Source organism: Salvelinus sp. IW2-2015, linkage group LG8, assembly GCF_002910315.2.
Source record: "Salvelinus sp. IW2-2015 linkage group LG8, ASM291031v2, whole genome shotgun sequence".
NCBI classification, from domain to species: Eukaryota; Metazoa; Chordata; class Actinopteri; order Salmoniformes; family Salmonidae; genus Salvelinus; species Salvelinus sp. IW2-2015.
In genome coordinates, this window is record NC_036848.1 from 17,181,580 (window position 1) to 17,200,003 (window position 18,424).

Below are 18,424 nucleotides of genomic sequence, written 5' to 3' on the forward strand. Positions count from 1 at the left end.
AGGCAGGACAGACAGCACACTGACAAACCAGCAGTGTTCCCCTATCATCGCTCGCTTTGTGACTGACAGGCGCCTGTCCTATCAGTAGCTCACTAGAACATGCATATCGTTCATTCTAGCGGGAAAAGGCTATATAGACTTTTCTGACAAGCAAATTTAATATTTTAAATGAAAAGAAGCCTAGTTAGTTTATGGAAACTAACTAGGCTTAGGGAAAACCCTGGCCTCCTGCCAGTTTAACCCCCCAGTCCCACCCTACCTAACCCCCCAGTCCCACCCTACCTAACCCCGACCCCCTTCCCTCAGCCACCTCTCCACAGCCTCCTCACACCCCTCGCTTCCTGTACACACCTTCTCCCAATTGCTCTCATTATGAGTGTTTGATGTCAGGGGCAGCAGGCAGGTTTCTCCCAGAGGAAGCAGGCGTTTTCTTAGTGCAGGTGACTGGTCATTAGGGTGGCTCGTCAGATCCTTTGCCAGTGCCTCTCTCACCATATTTCTAAACTCTTTGCCCCGTCATCTACGTTTTTTGATGGAGCGAAATGGGTCGATATGACTGCCGTTCAAGTTTGTCGGTCTGAATTCTATAGTCAGTAGTGTGTTAGTACTTTTTGATTGATGGAAGTGGAAGCAGGCTGCCTGTTCTGTGATGATGCCTCCGAGCCTGCGCCACGGTTGTAAAGCTGTAAGATGCTCTGCCTGGGATCCTCCTTGGAAGACGTAAATCTTCACTATTGGCAAAAGACGGACACTCAGTTCAATGTGTACTAGTGGGATTAACCTTAACATTAAGAAAAATCCCTAACCAAATGTTTTATTTTATGTTTTCACAAAAACAATTATCACAGTGCAGTTAGCACAAAACCTATAATATTCTGTGTTATAGCCTAACTGGACAATAGGCTATAAAGGCCTGGGGAAAGTTGTGTGAAGTTAGCCGTCTAGTGAGGCTGAACATCTCCGCTGTTTTGGTGCCCTGGCTACCACGCTGTGAACAGCATGAAGCGAACCCATGCACGTGCACCGATCCTGTGTGTGACTCTCACACAGTGTTGCATCTCGCTCATCTCATCAATATCCTATCCTATCCATTAATAGTAGGCCCTGCTTTACTGACGTTGCGAGACATTGAAAGCTAAGAAATTGCGAGATATACAGTTGAAGTCGGAAGTTTACATACACTTACAGTATGTTGGAGTCATTAAAACTTGTTTTTCAACCACTCCACAAATTTCTTGTTAACAAACTATAGTTTTGGCAAGTCGGTTAGGACTTCTACTTTGTGCATGACAAGCAATTTTTCCAACAATTGTTTACAGACAGATTATTTAACTTATAATTCACTGTATCACAATTCCAGTGGATCAGAAGTTTACATACACTAACTTGACTGTGCCTTTAAACAGCTTGGAAAATTCCAGAAAATGATGTCATGGCTTTAGAAGCTTCTGATAGGCTAATTGACATCATTTGAGTCAATTGGAGGTGTACCTGTGGATGTATTTCAAGGCCCACCTTCAAACTCAGTGCATCTTTGCTTGACATCATGGGAAAATCAAAAGGAATCAGCCAAGACCTCAGAAACAAATATTGTAGACCTCCACAAGTCTGGTTCATCCTTGGGAGCAATTTCCAAATGCCTGAAGGTACCATGTTCATCTGTACAAACAATAGTACGCAAGTATTAAACCAACCATGGGACCATGCAGCTGTCATAGCGCTCAGGAAGGAGACGCGTTCTGTCTCCTAGAGATGAACGTACTTTGGTGTGAAAAGTGCAAATCAATCCCAGAACAACAGCAAAGGATCTTGTGAAGATGCTGGAGGGGAATGGGCGCAAAAGTATCTATATCCACAATAAAACGAGTCCTATATCGACATAACCTGAAAGGCCGCTCAGCAAGGAAGAAGAAGAAAAAGTAAGACTACGCGTTTGCAACTGCACATGGGGACAAAGATTTACTTTTTGGAGACATGTCCTCTGGTCGATGAAACAAAAAATAGAACTGTTTGGCCATAATGACCATCGTTATGTTTGGAGGAAAAAGGGTGAGGCTTGCAAGCTGAAGAACACCATCCCAACCGTGAAGGACGGGGGTGGCAGCATCATGTTGTGGGGGTGCTTTGCTGCAGGAGGGACTGGTGCACTTCACAAAATCAGTCAGGAAGCTGAAGCTTGTCGGCAAATGGGTCTTCCAAATGGACAATGACCCCAAACGTACTTCCAAAGTTGTGGCAAAATGGCTTATGGACAACAAGTAAGGTATTGGAGTGGCCATCACAAAACCCTGACCTCAATCCCATAGAAAATTTGTGGGCAGAACTGAAAAAGCGTGTGCGAGCAAGGAGGCCTACAAACCCGACTCAGTTACACCAGCTCTGTCAGAAGGAATGGGCCAAAATTCACCAACTTATTGTGGAAGCTTGTGGAAAGCTACCCGAAATTGTTACGCCAGTAAACAATTTAACGGCAATGCTACCAAATACTAATTGAGTGTATGTAAACTTCTGACCCACTGGGAATATGATGAAAGAAATAAAAGCTGAAATGAATCGTTCTCTCTACTATTATTCTGACATTTCACATTCTTAAAATAAAGTGGTGATCCTAACTGACCTAAGGCAGGGAATTTTTTACTAGGATTAAATATCAGGAATTGTGAAAAACTGAGTTTATATGTGTTTAGCCAAGGTGTATGTAAATTCTGACTTCAAATGTAACATTCCATTGCGAGATACAGCTTTGGATTGCCGAATAAACTGTTACAGACCTATATCCATCCTGCCCTGCCTTTCTAAAATCTTCGAAAGCCAAGTTAACAAATAGATCACCGAACATTTCGAATCCCACCATACCTTCTCCACTATGCAATCTGGTTTCCGAGCTGGTCATGGGTGCGCCTCAGCCACTCTCAAGGTCCTAAATGATATCATAACCTCCATCGATAAAAGACAGTACTGTGCAGCCGTCTTCATCGACCTGGCCATGGCTTTCGACTCTGTCAATCACCGTATTCTTATCGGCAGACTCAACAGCCTTGGTTTCTCAAATGACTGCCTCGCCTGGTTCACTAACTACTTCTCAGATAGAGTTGACTGTGTCAAATCGGAGGGCCAGTTGTCCGGACCTCTGGCAGTCTCTATGGGGTTCAATTCTCGGGCTGACTCTTTTCTCTGTATACATCAATGATGTTGCTCTTGCTGCTGGTGATTCTCTGATCCACCTCTACTCAGACGACACCATTCTGTATACATCTGGCCCTTCTTTTTACACTGTGTTAACAAACCTCCAAACGAGCTTCAATGCCATACAACACTCCTTCTGTGGCCTCCAACTGCTTTTAAATGCTAGTAAAACTAAATGCATGCTCTTAAACCGATTGTTGCCCGCACCCGCCCGTCCGCCTAGCATCACTACTCTGGACGGTTCTGACTTAGAATATGTGGACAACTACAAATACCTAGGTGTCTGGTTAGACTGTAAACTCTCCTTCCAGACTCACATTAAGCATCTCCAATCCAAAATTAAATCTAGAATTGGCTTCCTATTTCGCCACAAAACCTCCTTCACTCATGCTGCCAAACATATCCTCGTAAAACTGACTATCCTACCGATCCTTGACTTCGGCGATGTCATTTACAAAATAGCCTCCAACACTCTACTCAGCAAACTGGATGTAGTCTATCACAGTGCCATCCGTTTTGTCACCAAAGCCCCATATACTACCCACCACTGCGACCTGTATGCTCTCGTTGGCTGGCCCTCACTACATATTTGTCGCCAAACTCACTGACTCCAGGTCATCTATAAGTCTTTGCTTGGTAAAGCCCCGCTTCATCTCATCTCCCTGGTCACCATAGCAACACCCACCCGTAGCACTCGCTCCAGCAGGTATATTGCACTGGACTTCCTTTGGCTGCCTTTCCTTCCAGTTCTCTGCTGCCAATGACTGGAACGAATTGCAAAAATCACTGAAGCTGGAGTCTTATATCTCCCCCTCTAACTTTAAGCATCAGCTGTCAGAGCAGCTTACCGATCACTGTACTTGTACACAGCCAATCTGTAAATAGCACACCCAACTACCTCATCCCCATATTGTTATTTATCCTCTATCGCTTTTGCACCCCAGTATCTCTACTTGCCCATCATCATCTGCACATCTATCACTCCAGTGTTAATTGCTCAATTGTAATTATTTTGCCTCTATGGCCTATTTATTGCCTCTACGTCCCTACTCTTCTACATTTGTACACACTGTACATAGATTTTTCTATTGTGTTATTGACTGTACGTTTGTTTATGTGTAACTCTGTGTTGTTGTTTTTGTCGCACTGCTTTGCTTTATCTTGGCCAGGTTGCAGTTGTAAATGAGAACTTGTTCTCAACTGGCCTACCTGGTTAAATAAAGGTGAAATAAAAAATAAAATAAAACTAAATAAAAAAGATAGGCCTAGTGCACGGTTCTGACTCGTACGTTTCTGCCTTTCCTCCAAATGTTGCAATTGCGATTTAGAGCAACACACTTTGGTGTTGTAGTCATGAAAATAGAATGATTATTCTAATTCTATAGTTATAATATAATAGTGGGCACTTTGAGTACAGTGTTGTTTGATATGACAACGAATGAAAATGACAGGGAGGAGTTATTGTGACAGAACAAAAAGTGTTGTGAAGTGTTTCCTAGGGGACCCTATAATCTTTGGCTACCTTTAATGTTTTCTCTTAGCTGCTTCATGTAGCTAACATATTCATGAATCGCGTATTCCTATTTGATTTGGAAGATACAACATGCTGATTTAGGTCTACACCATCACTGGTATTATCAGGCTGTATAGCTAATTACATTTTCTGTGACAAATAACATTTGATTTGAGAACATTTATTAGCCAGCTAACTAGCGATTAGCATTATCAGCTAACAAGATTTAGTCTGAACTTGCTAAGAAAATACGAGCTAGCTGTTTGCAGATGTAAGAAGCACAAACTAATAGTGTAACTATAGAACACTAGTGGATTTATATTAAGTAGCAAAGTGAAAACAGCATCGTTGTCATCAACATTGTTGCATGTGCTTCATTGACCATGCAGACTGAACTGCAAGTGTCTAGTGGTCGAGGAACAACAAATGCGCTCTAAGTCTGTGTGGGAAGCAGCATGGAGCGAGAGAGAGAGCGGAGAGAGATTACTCAAGTAGCGAAGTAAACGGTAACACTTTACTTGACACTCAGTGTGGTCATAACCATGGTCATAACCATGTCATAATGTTATAACAGCTGACATAACTTGTCATAACATGTCTTAATACGGTCATAACACTGTCATGACCCATATATTTACACCTGTTGTGACATATATTGCATTATTTTATGGCTGGTTATGACACCTATATAACAGTGTCAAAACCACATTTATTCAAATTTGGGGGGTTTTCCCTACCAAGAAGTTTCCTTTCATTTGAAGGCTTGTTTCTTAAATCCTTTGTTGTTTTTTTTTCATCATATTTTAAATAACTTGTAGAAAATACACTTTATGACACTGTCAAGAAGCATTATGACCATAATCATATAAGCCAGATAACCTATCACATACATGCCCATATATCAGTCAAGAGTCAAAAAGAGGGTGTCTTGTCCTGTTTCTGAAATCTTCTCCTGCTTTCATCCCAGTCATCAGCAGCAGAGCATTTGCGTTGGTGCATGTCTGACATCAATGTGTGCGCAATTACAATGATAATTTAATGTGTAATGGTGTAATGGAATGTTTTGCCTTGTGGTAGGTTTTGTGGGTTTTGACACTCTTATGTAGGTGTCATAACCAGCCATAAAAGAACTACCATGGTAGGTTTTGTGGTTTTTACACTCCTATGGAGGTATCATAACCAGCTATAAAATAATGTCACAACAGGTCTAAATATATGTGTCATGACAGTGTTATGACCATATTATAACAGGTTATGACAAGGTATGTCTGCTGTTATGACATATAATGACATGATTATGATTGTGTCATAGCGTGTTATGACGCTGGGTGTCAAGAAAAGTGTTACCAAGTAAACAATAAAAATGGATGTTACACACGGCATATCACATTTAACAAAATAAACATTGAAATACAGTCGAGGAATCAATTATTTTTGAGCCGACTCTCAATCACTACTTTATCGTCGTTAACAGTTGGGAAAATGGCAGGGAAAGGCAAGCAACCGCAGTGAAGTCCTGTATGACAATACTTTGAGAAGTTAAATGAGAAGGAAATGCTAACTTTGTGAGGGGGAATTGAGGTACAGTAATGGTAATACAGGTGCAATGTTTAACAATCTGAAAGGGACGCGCCATGAGACCCAAACCGTTGCTGGCAGCAGCATTGTGAATTCACATGGAATTTTATGATAAAAATTTTATAAAATGTTTTTACTGAAAACCGGAGAAAATGTGTTGTTTGAACATTGTCCATTTCACACATCCCTACCCCTGTTCACGATTGTTTTAATCCCATCGCAAATTTGCCCGATTTTTCAATGGTTCTGCATTGTTCTATTTTAATTAAGTTGAGCTCAATTTTTTTATCAATAAAAACAGGTATTTTTTTTGTCCTGGTCTTGAGAGTGGAAGTTTCTCAGCGAAACGTCTTTTGTCTCTTTACCTGGCCCCAAAGCCCTCCTACAAGACACCAAAGGAACAATTACTACCTCAGACATTCAGACTTAGCCGGCAGAAGTATCATCATGACCATGTATTTGGAGCGAAGACGAGCGAATCGGAGACGAGCGATTACATCAAATGATAGTGTGCAAGTGATTAAGTCACATGTCCCGTGGCATCTGTAATCAGTGTCTGGCGCAGATTAAACAGCTTGCTCTGCTCTGTCTGTTTATCAGCTGTTTCAGTTCCACAGCTGTCCTTTGGAAGTGGAGAGCCGCCCCCCAAATAATAAATACGCCGGCCATTTCTTGGCCAGGAGCCAGTGGCATGTGGGTTTTTTCAAGTCGAAGGTGTGAGGGTGTGTCTGCATATGTGTGTTTGTGTGTGTACCCGTGTGCGTGTTTGCCCTCTTATTTGATACCTTTAATCTGTACGATGGGGGAAAAAATGAGGTTCCTTTGTCCATCCGACAATCAAGATATCTGGTCTGTTATTATTTTGGGTAATGATCAGTTTACACAACTTTGAATATGTTCCAAATACAATGGAACGCATCTACTTTCAATATGTTTCAAATGCAATGGTTTGAATTAGCGACAAGCCTATTCTATTCTCACTGTCCGGGTCCACACGCTTGTTGTGGACGCACACAGCCTGATGTTTCCGTGGTGATTCTGAGTGACATGCCATTTGAATGTGCCAACTTTGAATATACTATCCTCATTTGCTTCCATCACCTCTTTAGCGTAGATGCTGCTATCTTTACATCCGTTATTGTATGTTGATATTTAACATTCAAAATGGCAAAGATTGTCTAAAAACCTTTTGACGTCACGCACCATCATTAACACTGTAACGTCAAAACACTAATACACACAATCGGAGATTTAATATGATACTTTTCACAAATGTTGCACAGAAGTATTTTTGACAGGCGGCTTTGGATTGCGTGCAGGTCATTATTTTCACTGTACTATGGTGCTGGTACGGGTAAAAGTTTTTAAGGCAAGTGTCAAGTGTTCGCTAGGAGCAAAAATATCACTCCTTGGTCATAAAAAACAGAATGCTTTCTTATTGTTAGTTCCTCAGTCGCATGACAGAAAGTCTCTCCAAGAAGGTCCTTCTCCCCTAGTTTTTTTAACACAGCTCCGTCCATCAATCAAACCCTGCAATCACAGTGGATTCCAGCCGGGCCTGCATGTAGCAACAGGCTCCCTGCTTGTGTAACGCGCAGCCACGGCGTATGGCATGTCAAATTGTATCACACTCACACACTCCTAATTGATGACTTCTGGGGCCTTGTCCGCCCAGCTCTGGACACACCTGTAGCCCTGTTAACACCATGTTCGCAGAGGGCTCTCTGAGGCTCACACACACTGTATGCATGCCTACATACACGCACAGACAAACAAACAAAGGGCCTCTTTGTGTTGTAAAGGAAAACAATGACGATGGAACTCAAACGTTGTCAGTTTACATAACTGCTATGAGGGGGAAAAGTCTCTCACCACTATATAGAGCCTCTGGATTCGTAATATTACTCAATATTACTTCTCGGAGTGTTCGTTGGTAGCTTTTCACTCTTAGCCGTAGCGCAAAACGTTTAGCGAAACGTGAGCAAGCGGCCGCTCCATTTCCCATTGTAGAATGATCCCTTTCACAGTGTCAGTCTAGGGGAGTTAACCCGCCACTGAAAAACTAATTTTTTCATTTTTCTCTGTTGCTCAACGCTAAAGTCTGGGTTTGCCCTCTTCTGCTTGGAAGCAATAAAAGGATAATTTTTCCCCACCATATTTGTCAAAAGGTGCTGTAATTAGGGTAGAATTTGGTGTCCGTTTGCTTTAATCCCCTTCCAGCTGGTTGCTCAAGCTGTCCCTAATAGAGGAACCTCTCTCAGTCACACTGTAACGCTCGTCTGCAGAAGTGGACCAAAGTGCAGCGTGGTACGTGTTCATGATAATTTATTCACCAAAAACACTCAAGCAAAATAACAAAGTGAGAAACGAAACAATTCTGTAAGGTGCAGACACTAAAACAGAAAATACCTACCCACAAAACACAGGTGGGAAAAAGGTTGCCTAAGTATGATTCCCAATCAGAGACAACGGTAAACAGCTGCCTCTGATTGGGAACCACACTCGGCCAAAAACAAAGAAATATAACATATAGAATGCCCACCCTAATCACACCCTGGCCTAACCAAAATAGAGACTAAAACCCTCTCTATGGCCAGGGCGTGACACACTAAATAGGTCAGGATAGGGGCTGTAGCCAGCATACTAAGCACAGGCTGGTCTTGGGCTCACAAGGCCAATTCACTAGCTACCACCAATCGCATGGTTATGGGACAGTTGAAAATGGGCGAATGGCATAGATGCCCCTCACAGATACATTGATTGGATGTACATGAATTGTTTTGGCCAGTAGACAATGATTTTCTTATGTTGTCATGGTGGGAAGAGGAACACACTAAAGACCTACTGTACCAGTCAAAGGTTTGGACACACCTACTCATTCAAGGAATTTTTCTTTATTTTTTATATTTTCTACATATTTTTATATTTATATCTCAATTGGGTTGAGGTCAAGTGATTGTTGATGCCAGGTAATCTGATGCAACACTCCATCACTCTCCTTCTTGGTCAAATAGCCCTTTCACATCCTGGTGGTGTGTTGGGTCATTGTCCTGTTGAAAAACAAATGATAGTCCCACTAAGCAAAAACCAGATGGGATGGCATATCGCTGCAAAATGCTGTGGTAGCCATGCTGGTTAAGTGTGCCTTGAATTCTAAATAAATCACTGACAGTGTCACCAGCAAAGCACCCACACACCATCACACCTCCTCCGCCATGCTTTACGGTGTGAACTACACATGCGGAGATCATCTATTCACCTACTCTGCGTCTCACAAAGACACGGCGGTTGGAACCAAAAATCTCAAATTTGGACTCATCAGACCAAACGACAGATTTCCACCGGTCTAATGTCCATTGCTCGGGTTTCTTGGCCCAAGCAAGTCTCTTCTTATTATTGGTGTCCTGTAGTCGTGGTTTATTTGCAGCAATTCGACCATGAAGGCCTGATTCATGTAGGCCTGATTCATCCATGAAGGCCTGTCTCCTCTGAACAGTTGATGTTGAGATGTGTCTATTACTTGAACTCTGTGAAGCATTTATTTGGGCTGCAATTTCTGAGGCTGGTAACTAATGAACTTATCCTCTGCAGCAGATGTAACTCTGGGTCTTCCTTTCCTGTGGCGGTCCTCATGATAGCCAGTTTCATCATAGTGCTTGATGGTTTTTGCGACTGCACTTGAAGAAACTTTCAAAGTTCTTGAGATTTTCCAGATTGACTGACCTTGTCTTAAAGTAATGATGGACTGTCATTTCTCTGCTTATTTGAGCTGTTCTTGCCATAATATGGACTTGGTGTTTTACCAAATAGGGCTATCTTCTGTATACCACCCCTACCTTTTCACAACACAACTGATTGGCTCAAACGCATTAAGGAAAAAATTCCACAAATTAACAAGCCACACCTGTTAATTGAAATGCATTCCAGGTGACTACCTCATGAAGCTGGTTGAGAGAATGCCAAGAATGTGCAACACTGTCATCAAGGGAAAAGGTGGCTACTTTGAAGAATTTAAAATATATTTTGATTTGTTTAAAACTTTTTGGGTTACTACATGATTCCATGTGTTATTTCATAGTTTTGATGTCTTCACCATTATACAACCATTATACAATCCATACAATGGAGAAAATAGTAAACAAAGAAAAACCCTTTAATGAGTAGGTGTGTCCAAACTTTTGACTGGTACTGTATGTAGCCTACATAGAAACTAGTGAATATTGACACCAATCTAAGCCTAAGTTTCAACTTTTCAGTTAGGCTAGTTAGTTACTGGAACAAGCACACCACTGAATGATACTTTGAATGATGTTGATCTTGTTTGACTTGCAGACACCAGTGGGAGGAAAAGACAAGAGTCAGAAGGAAAAGTCTGGAGCTGGCCCATCCAATGTTCTCACCGTGCCTGAAATCAAGAGCAAGCTAGCATCGTTAGCCAAAGAGGTAACACGTTCATTTTAGGGTTGGGCGGTATAATGTATTTTACTTTAGACCGGTATTGATGCACGGACTGGTTTAGTTTTTTTTTTACCTTACCTTCTATAAGTGTATTTCAATGTTTGTTTTGTTAAATGTAATACATCACTCTGTATGTATAGTTTATTCCTCTACTTGAATTGTCTTTCTCTCTCTCTCAACAACCCCCCCCCCCCCTCGACCACAAGGTCACTTGGCGACCGTTCACTCTTCAGTGTTCATGGTCAATGCAACAATATGTTGATGACAACAATGCTGCTTTCTACTTTGCTTCTTAACCCTATCAGTCCCGAGACCCCAGGAAACATCTGCTTTTCATTTATCTGACTTTCATTTATTTGTATGTCCAGCCCTTATATTTAGCCTCACAATGAAGTGTTTTACCATTTTCTTTTCAGGACAACCAGGGCTACAGGTAGAACACAAAACAATTTGACATAAACAGTCAATAAATGTCAAATAAAAAAACAAGGTCAGCCAAAGCAAAAACCTGATAAATGAAATGCATTCATATGAATGCTGTAAGTACAGAATAGTATTTATTTTTTATAACTTTTTTTGCTCACTGGAAAATTAATATCCAACGAGTCAGTGACAACTGTGTGGAGTTTGTGAATGCAACTATGTGAGTTTATTACAGTATTATAGACCCTGGCCTTCTAATGACCCTTGTGTGTCTTGTGAGCGAAGCAGAGCAAAACATTGGCGGGTTCGTGACAGTCTCAGGTTTTCATAAATCGTTTTTAATAGTTTGTAGCTCAAACCATTCGGACTCTACAGACGTTTTTGTACAAAAGACCCAGCCCCAGGCCCCTTCGGGATCCGCCCTTGTCTCACAAACACCGCTCTAGCTCAGCCCCCGTTAATCACACAGACGAATTGTTGGTATCTATGGATGTAAAAGAAATCAACGAATACAATGGTACAACTCGGAAGTCTTTAGCTCAAACACACTATGTTTAAAAGGGGTTAGAACTGCAAAACGTGCCAGCCATATGGTGGGCCTCATTGAGTTAATATAAATCTGTTTTATATAAAGAGTTTTATATATTTACACTATTAGTTTGTGTCTTTTCTTAGCAGGTTGTGGCTAATGCTAATCGCTAGTTAGCTGGCTAGCTAGCTAGCTAATAAATGTACTCAGTCAGAGCAAACGTAGCTCGCTAATACAGCCTAATACCAGTGCTGGAGTAGGCGTAAATTAACATGTTGTTTGTGCAACCGTATCTTCTAAATCAGAGGAATATGTTAGCTATGAAGTAAGAGAAAACATTTAATGTAGCCAAAGACTATAGGGTCCCACTCTCCTGGAAAACACTGACCAACACTTTTGTTCCTACCCTGTCACAATAATGCCTCCATAGAGATTCTATTAGTATTATAATTCCTAATTCTATGAACACCTCCCTGGCTTTTTCATTCGTTGTCAACACTATATTCAAAGTGCCCACAATTACATTCTAACAGTAAAATTTGAATAAGTGTTTAGATCTAAATCGCAAGTCAAATCGCAATTGCAATTTCTGGTTAAAAAAAAAATATATATTTTGCCCATATTATGCAGCCCAAAGTAGCAGTGTGGAAATGATCTCAAATGAGATCAACTTTTGGTTGAAGTTTGATTGAACAGTATAAAACATACAGAATGGAGAAAGCCCCATTGAAATCAGTTAGAATGTATGTGTTGCCACCCTAGGGTCATGCACAGCTCATAAAGTCAATTTAGAACGTATTATTAAAAAACAAAAATGTGAAAAATACGGTGGCTTGCGAAAGTATTCACCTCCCTTGGCATTTTTCCTATTTTCACCCCCCTTGGCATTACAACCTGGAATGAAAATAGATTTTTTGGGGGGTTTATTATTTGATTTACACAACATGCCTACCACTTTGAAAATGCAAAATATTTTTTATTGTGAAACAAACAAGAAATAAGTTTGGGATATTTCTTTAGAACCCAACCCTGATCTGTACTTCTCCACAACTTTGTCCCTGACCTGTTTGGAGAGCTCCTTGGTCTTCATGGTGCCGCTTGCTTGGTGGTGCCCCTTGCCTACTGGTGTTGCAGACTCTGGGGCCTTTCAGAACAGGTGTATATTTACTGAAATCATGTGACAGATCATGTGACACTTATATTGCACACAGGTGTACTTTATTTAACTAATTATGAGACTTCTGAAGGTAATAGGTTGCAACAGATCTTATTTAAGGGCTTCATAGCAAAGGGGGTGAGTACACACCACTTTTTTTTTTTTTTTTAAACAAGTCATTTTTTTCATTTCACTTCACCATTTTGGACTATTTTGTGTATTTCCATTACATGAAATCCAAATAAAAATCTATTTAAATTACAGGTTGTAATGCAACAAAATAGGAAAAACGCCAAGGGGGATGAATACTTTTGCAAGGCACTGTATTGTGATATCATATTTTGGTCATATCGACCAGCCATAAGTAATTTTCATGCTTCAAAGTTAAGCTTAGAACACCAAGTCGTTAGCAAAAGTTCACAGGTTATCTTGTGGTGATCTCTCCCTCTGCATGCTTCCATACATAACATGCCATAAACGCCAAAGTCTGCTTGGCATCAAAGGTGTTCTCTGAAGATAATTCACATTGATGTCTTGTTTTTCCCACTGATTCCATTCAAAAAGGGCTGCAGCAAAGCCTCAGTGGAACACATGAAACACATCCTCCATAGTTGTGTGGGAATAACCTCTGACCTCGCCAATTGCCACCAGGCCTGAGGTGGGGGGTGACTGACCACTGGCGCACACGCAGCCATGACATCATAGAGAGGGATTAGCTTCTCTCTTCCTCTTCCTCTCTTACAGAAACCTCTTCCAACTGTATTGGCAGAATCAGCTGTACAAGGCCCACTTCATATTTGCCTCGTGAATAATACAGAATTGTAGGTTATACATGTTATTACACTGTAATAATGTTGTTTTCCCCTCTAGTGTGATTAAACATTAGTTTGATTAAATGTCTCACCCAGATTAAAAACATATTTACTGGCTCTTTTCCAATCAGGGAAAACCTCTTCCGAAGACCGAGGCGAAGTTTGAAAATTTTGCCAAAAGTTCTTTCAGGATGTCAGATAAAAAAGTAAGTATTCTTGTTGTCTTGATAGTGAAAGTATTTGCTGTAGCATCAGCATTGTAGTATGTATGTAGTTATTATAGACTATTGACATGAATTGCTGAATAAAAAACCTGAAACATTGAAATGTATAACACACAACTTAGAAACAAAAAATGTCCCAGTTATTTCAGATAGTTTTTTTGCAAAGTGTGTGCAGTGAAATATGTTCATCTTGGGTCCGCGCTCTCTTTTGGGATGGAATGGGAGTAGACCTGCCAAGGCAAAGTCTTCCCCATTGATTTAATGTCGTAGTTCTCTCACAAGTGTGTCTTTTGTAGCCCTAATTAAGGGACTTGAGGTTTGTGAATGGTACCAGACTCTGTCATGTTCAAGGTCTTTGACCAACTGAAGGAATATTCCTCTAGATGAATCTTGGGCTACTGTACGTAATGCAGAAATGCAGGGACTTTATGTACATTGAAGATTATTTTTACTCATGTCGATGCAGCACCCAAGCAGTATTTTACTTGGAGTATTTAAGTAAAGAGTCCTTTAATCTTGACCACATGGGGCCAAGATGGTGATGACACTGCATTTACTAATCACCATTTTATTCCAGTTTAGTTTCTGGGAAACTATTACAACTGGAATTGGAATGTTTGTGTCAAACAAGAAAAAGCCCTCTTAAATGGTTGGGTGTGTGCTTGAGAGTGTGTGTGCGTGCATGCGTGCGTTTGCGGGTGTATTTGCAAATGTAAGCATTCAAATGTGTGGGTGTGTTTGTGTGTGTGTGTGTGTGTGTGTGTGTGTGTGTGTGTGTGTGTGTGTGTGTGTGTGTGTGCGTGCGTGCGTGCGTGCGTGCGTGCGTGCGTGCGTGCGTGCGTGCGTGCGTGCGTGCGTGCGTGCGTGCGTGCGTGCGTGCGTGCGTGCGTGCAAAAGTGTGTGTGCACTAGGATGGGTCAAGTCACAGACCAGGCTGTCTTTTTATTGATGAGGAGTCCTTTGAGATGAATCCAACCGCCTGACATATTAAGGCCTCCATTAAGAACATGCTGTCATCATCGGCAGTTGTTGTGCAGGTGAAAAGTCTTTAGACTGCAAGGTGCGGTCAGGGGAGGCTTGATCCCAATGTGTAGAAAACATCTGTGGAAGTGATTTGGTTCCGAAGCCAAAGACTCTGGGATGTGTCAGACTCGAGCACCTAGTCATTCTTTCTGGTATGTACTATTGCCCCCCACCCAACCCCTTGTACCCCTACATGCTGTCTCAATTCATTGTTCCCCAGGCATGGTAAGGCAAGGCAAGGCGCACAAAATACATTCTTTAGTAAAAAATCATAGCTCTCTGCTATGCAGCATGTCATTTGCATGCATTATAATTAGTTTCTCTCTATCTCTCTCTGTCTCATACAGGTGGTTAAAGACCTCTGGAACTTTGTACAAACATTGAAAACAGAGAAGAAATAAGTCATTGCATTTCTTACAGTTATGTTGGATTTTTTTGTTTTCTCTATGCTTTCCCCAAGAACATTGTAGCTCTAATGTTTTAACCCATTACTAAGAGCATCAGTGAATACGTGTGTAATGTCCCCCCTGCTAAAGAAATGGTGTTAGCCTACTGTTGGTGTCCATCGGTGAGCCATAGGCCTTTGCACTATGGTGATGTTTTGCAAACTGTTTCATATGTTCAATCAAGTCCCTGCTTATTAAAGGAATAGTTCATACATGATTTTCTTATTACGTAGGTTGTTGTCGATCGACCCAGTTTTAGGCGTGTATGTGGGTTATTTAGTAATTTTCACCAGCATCTGGTTAGCTCAGAATGTTAGTATTCTTAGCATGTCCATTGGCATCAATTGTGGCAATGCTAGAATAAACATTCCAAAATTACCATATCACTCCAGAGATGATCATTAGTAATTAAGGGAATGATTTCATTACCGTCGCTTTGTAAAAAAGAACTGGGTTGCTGGACGAAAGCCTAGGTAAGTGGGAAATGATGTGTTTTTATCCTGTACTTTGTTAACTGGACCTTTAATGATGACATTGTTATTTGTAAATAGTCCATACAATTTTATGCGCTGTTATGGTAGCTTCAAAATACTGTAGATCGGTTATCGAAACAAACTCCTCTGGTTCTGGCTTGTGTATTTTTGTTTTTAATGTTCGTTTTAACGCTGCTCTCTAATTTTGCGTTGAGTTTTGTTTTCTTTACACTTTTGTATACTGTAACACATTATGGAGGAGAATGGCAAATGTTTATTGAAGAGATTGCATCACTCATTGAGCTAAACTATCAATGAACCACACTCCATTGATCACAATTGGATTTAGGGTCTTAGCCAATTGAAGCTTACATTACAGTTAAAGAAGGATTTTAAAGCTTTGAGACCATTGAGACATGGATTGTGTATGTGTGCCATTCAGAGCATGAATGTCGTAGGTGACAAGAGCTCCAATTGGCTAAGATATACAGTTGAAGTCGGAAGTTTACATACACCTTAGCCAAATACATTTAAACTCAGTTTTTCCCAATTCCTGACATTTAATCCTAGTAGAAATTCCCTGTCTTAGGTCAGTTAGGATCACCACTTTATTTTAAGAATGTGAAATGTCAGAATAATTGTAGAGAGAATGATTCATTTCAGCTTTTATTTATTTCATCACATTCCCAGTGGGTCAGAAGTTTACATACACTCAATTAGTATTTGGTAGCATTGCCTTAAAATTGTTTAACTTGGGTCAAACGTTTCAGGAAGCATCACAAGCTTCCCACAATAAGTTGGGTGAATTTTGGCCCATTCCTCCTGACATAGCTGATGTAACTGAGTCAGGTTTGATGGCTTCCTTGCTCGCACACGCTTTTTCAGTTCTGCCCACAAATTTTCTGTAGGATTGAGGTCAGGGCTTTGTGATGGCCACTCCAGTACCCTGACTTTGTTGTCCTCCCACAACTTTGGAAGTATGCTTGGGGTCATTGTCCATTTGGGAGACCCATTTGCGTCCAAGCTTTAACTTCCTGACTGATGTCTTGAGATGTTGCTTCAATATATCCACATAACTTTCCTCCCTCATGATGCCATCTATTTTATGAAGTGAACCAGTCCCTCCTGCAGCAAAGCACCCCCACAACATGATGCTGCCACCCCCGTGCTTCATGGTTGGAATGGTGTTCTTCGGCTTGCAAGCCTCCCCCTTTTTCCTCCAAAAATAACGATGGTCATTATGGCCAAACAGTTCTATTTTTCTTTCATCAGACCAGAGGACATTTCTTCAAAAAGTATGATCTTTGTTCCCATGTGCAGTTGCAAACCGTAGTCTGGCTTTTCTATGGCAGTTTTTGAGCAGTGTCTTCTTCCTTGCTGAGCGTCCTTTCAGGTTATGTCAGTATAGGACTCATTTTACTGTGGATATTGATATTTTTGTGCCTGTTTCACAGATCTTCGCAAGGTACTTTGCTGTTGTTCTGGGATTGATTTGTACTTTTCGCACCAAAGTACGTTCATCTCTAGGAGACAGAACGCGTCTCCTTCCTGAGCGGTATGACGGCTGCGTGGTCCCATGGTGTTTATACTTGTGTACTATTGTTTGTACAGATGATTGTGGTACCTTCAGGCGTTTGGAAATTGCTCCCAAGGATGAACCAGACTTGTGGAGGTCTACAATTTTGGCTGATTTCTTTTGATTTTCCCATGATGTCAACCAAAGAGGCACTGAGTTTGAAGGTAGGCCTTGAAATACATCCACAGGTACACCTCCAATTGACTCAAATGATGTCAATTAGCCTGTCAGAAGCTTCTAAAGCCATGACATCATTTTCTGGAATTTCCCAAGCTGTTTAAAGGCACAGCCAATGTAAACTTCTGACCCACTGGAATTGTGAATTATAAGTGAAATAATCTGTCTGTAAACAATTGTTGGAAAAATGACTTGTGTCATGCACAAAGTAGATGACCTAACCGACTTGCCAAAACTATAGTTTGTTAACAAGAAATGTGTGGAGTGGTTGAAAAACGAGTTTTAATGACTCCAACCTAAGTGTATGTAAACTTCCCAACTTCAACTGTATATTTATATACAGTGGGGAGAACAAGTATTTGATACACTGCCGATTTTGCAGGTTGTTCTACTTACAAAGCGATGTAGGTCTGTAATTTTTTATCATAGGTACACTTCAACTGTGAGAGACCGAATCTAAAACAAAATCCAGAAAAATCACATTGTATGATTTTTATGAATTTATTTGCAAATTATGGTGGAAAATAAGTATTGGTCACCTACAAACAAGCAAGATTTCTGGCTCTCACGACCTGTAATTCTTTTTTAAGGGCTCCTCTGTCCTCCACCGTTACCTGTATTAATGGCACACTGTTTGAACTTGTTATCAGTAAAAAGTCACCTGTCCAACCTCAAACAGTCACACTCCAAACTCCACTATGGCAAGACCAAAGAGTGTCAAAGGCACACAGAAACAAAATTGTAGACCTGCACCAGGCTGGGAAGACTGAATCTGCATAGGGTCAGCTTGGTTTGAGGAAATCACATGTGGGAGCAATTATTAGGAAAGGGAGACGATAACAAGACCAGA

At 41.0% G+C, this 18,424-nt stretch overlaps 1 pseudogene; it reads left to right on the plus strand.

The window, feature by feature from the left end:
• LOC111968188 (nucleophosmin-like) overlaps positions 1–17,884 on the plus strand; it is a 26,583-nt pseudogene extending 8,699 nt beyond the window's left edge.
• Positions 17,885–18,424: the final 540 nt, after the last annotated feature.